Raw genomic sequence first — 3,781 nt, 5'->3', positions numbered from 1 at the left:
TATTAAGTGTAGAAGTAATATATTAATTGAGCAGTACTGAAGAAACCTCCTCAAAAGGTTTGAGATATGAGTACAGTTTTCTTCAAAGATATCATTCTCACAATATCTCTTCTTCTGTACATCTTTATAGTATAGAAGTGGATAAGAAGGTTCAAGAGTCATGAAATGGATTTTCTCATTTCCTTTGTAAATTCTGTCCATGAAGATTTGTTTTGCACAAATTTTGATGCCTGTACTTAGCACCTTGGTGCAAACTGAGACAAGAGGAACCCTATCTAATATGATGTTATACTGTATGTTTTAGTTATCTAATACTGCATTATAAATTACCCCAAAACTTGATGGCTTAAAACAGTAACAACTATTTATTAATTTTTATGGTTTCTCTGGTCAGGAATTCAACGGTGGCTTGAAAAGTTAGTTTTGTCTTAGGCCTCTTATGTAGTTGCAGTCAAAATGTTGGCTTGGCTATAGTCATCTGAAGTCTCAACTGGGGTTGGAGGATCCACTTCCAAAGTGATTCACTCACAAACCTGGCAAGTGGATGCCAGCTATTGATGAAGGGTGTCAGTTCCTCTCTACGTGGGTCTCTCCTCATGAGGCATGGGCTTTTTCATAATATGGTGAGCTGAGTGGTGTCCAAAGACAAGTAACCTGAAAAAGAATTGCCAAGTGAAAACCATACCATTTCTTTTTTAAAACAGCTATATTAATAGGTAATTTATAATTCATCAATTTGAAGTACACAGTGAAATGTTTCTTCATGGAGTTGTGCAACCACTACCACAATCTAATTTTAGAACACTTTAATTGTCTCCTAAAAAAAGTCTTCATACCTATTAGTTGTCACACCCCATACTTTCCCCCACGCTCTTCCTTAAGCCCTAGGCAATCACTAATCTACTTTCTGTCTCTATGGATTTGCCTACTTTGGATATTTTAAATGGAATTATACAATATGTGGTCTTTGGTGAATGGCTTCTTTCACTTAGCATAGTATTTCCATGTTATAGGACGTATTGATATTTAATTTCCTTTTAATGCCAACTAATATTCCATTGTATGGCTATACCACATTTTATTTATCCATTCATCAGTTGATGAATGTTTGAATTATTTCTACTTTTTTGCTATTATGAATATGCTGGTATGAACATTCATGTACAAGTTCTTGGGTGGAAATATGTTTTCAAATCTCTTTGGTATATACCTGGGGGAGTGGAATTTTGAGAAGTTCTCAAACTGTTTTCCAAAGCAGCTGTAACATTTACATTCATACCAACAATGTATGAGGGTCTAATTTTTCCACCTCTTCACCAACACTTATTATTGTCTATCTTTCTGATTACCACCATTCTAGTGGGTATGAAATGGCGTCTCGTGGTTTTAATCTGTATGTCTCTGATGACTAATGACCTTGAGCCTCTTTCATATCCTTATTGCTCACTTGTATATCTTCTTTAGAAAAATTCCTATTTGAATCCTTTACCTATTTAAAAAACTTGGATTGTCTATTTCTTTATGTATTTATCTATCTATTTATTTATTTTAGATGGAGTCTCACTCTGTCACCTAGGCTGGAGTGCAGTGGTGCCATCTCGACTCACTGTAACCTCCGCTTCCTGGGTTCAAGTTATTCTTTTGCCTCGGCCTCCCGAGTAGCTTGGATTACAGGCATGCACCACCACACCCAGCTAATTTTTGTATTTTTAGTAGAGACGGGGTTTCACCATTTTGGCCAGGCTGGTCTCAAACTTCAGACTTCAGGTGATCCATGTGACTTGGCCTCCCAAAGTGCTGGGATTACAGGTGTGAGCCACCGTGCCCGGCATTATTTTTGAATTATAAGAATTCTTAATATATTCTGGATACAGGTCCCTTATTGAGGCATAATTTACAAAAACTGTCTTCCATTCTGTGGGTTGTTACTTTACTTTCTTGATGGTTTTGTTTGCAACACAAGTTTTAAGTTTTAATGTAATCCAATTTGTTCATTTTTTAAAAATTGCTTGTGTTTTTGATGTCTTATCAAAGAAATCATTGCCTAACCTATAAATATTTACTTTTATATTTTCTTCTAAGAGTTTTATAGTTTTAGCTCTTACAGTTAGACCTTTGACCCATGTTGAGTTAACTTTTGTGTATGGCGTTAGACAGTGAAACTGTGTCCTTTTTATGTCCTAGCTTTGAGAACCACATAGTATCATTTCCACTCTGATCCATTGGTTGAACAAGTCCCTGCCCAAGTTTAAGTGGAGGAAACATAGAGCCCGCCTCTTGTGGGGAGAATATCATTCAAGGGTAAGCAAGATGGATAAAGATACAGATGTGTCTGTCTTTGGAAAGTATAATCTGTAGCACTACTAATACAGTCATTTATGTTTCTTAATATTTAGAGATATTTTAAGTGAAATGTCCAAAGACTTTTGTTTGAGTTCTGACTCTTCTCCTCACAATTTGTCATTAACTCAAGAAATACCAAGTTAGGATAATAATGCCTATCTTTTAGAGTTGCAGTTATGACCAAATTAAGACAATATGTGAAAATCCCTAGTACGGTGTCAGTTACAGAGATAGCAATGGACAAGGTATTTTGATATGATTTGGCTGTGTCCCCACTCAAATATCATCTTGAACTGTAGTTTCCATAATCTCCACATGTCATGGGAGGGACCCAGTGGGAGGTAATTGAATCATGGGGGCAGTTTCCCTTATGCTGTTCTCAGGGTAGTGAGTGAGTTCTCATGAGATCTGATGGTTTTATAAGGGTCTTTCCTCGCTTTGATCAGCAATTCTCCTTCCTGCCTCCATGTGTGAAGAAGAATGTATTTGCTTCCCCTTCCACCATGATTCTAATTTTCCTGAGGCCTCCCAACCCTTTGGAACTATGAGTCAATTAAACCTCTTTTCTTTATAAATTACCCAGTCTTGGATATGTCTTTATAGCAACCTGAGAAAAGACTGATACATATATAAACCAGCAGTTCACAGAAGATGAAAATTAAATGGCTCTTAAGCATATGAAAAGATGCTCAACCTCACTCATAATAAGATAAACTTAAACTAAAATTACACTGAAATACTACTTCTCACCTATTGGCAAAAATTTAAGAGGTTGACAACACAGTCTATTGGCAAGACTCTGAAAGGACAAGGTCTTTTATACATGACTGGCGGGAATTGCTGGTACACTTGCTATGGAAGGGAATAATGCAAAATTACATTTACATTTACCTTTTGACCCATCCATCCCACTTCTAAGAATATATCTTATATGGTTTGACTGTGTACCCACCCACATCTCATCCTGAATTGTAGCTCCCACAATTCTCCCATGTTGTGTGAGAGACCCTGTGGGAGGTAACTGAATCATGGAGGTGGGTCTTTCCCATGTTGTTCTTGTGATAGTCAATAAGTCTCACAAGATCTCATGGTTTTTATAAAGGGGAGTTTCCCTGCCCAAGTTTCTCTTCTCTTGTCTGCCACCATGTGAGATGTGCCTTTTGCCTTCCACCATGATTGTGAGGCCTTCCCAGCCAGGTGGAACTGTAAGTCCATTAAACTTCTCTTCTTTGTAAATTGCCCAGTTTCAGGTATGTCTTTATCAGCACCATGAAAACAGACTAATACACTCTCCAAAAGATACACTGGTAAAAACCACAAACCCACATATGTATATTATTATATGTATGTACTACTATGCAGTATTATTCATACTATTAATAGCACAAGATTGAAAACACCCAAAATGTACATGAATGGGAGACTAGCTGAATAAACC

The sequence above is a fragment of the Macaca nemestrina genome, chromosome 12 (genome assembly GCF_043159975.1).
Source record: "Macaca nemestrina isolate mMacNem1 chromosome 12, mMacNem.hap1, whole genome shotgun sequence".
Classification (NCBI taxonomy): domain Eukaryota; kingdom Metazoa; phylum Chordata; class Mammalia; order Primates; family Cercopithecidae; genus Macaca; species Macaca nemestrina.
Note: the sequence above shows the minus strand (reverse complement) of the source record.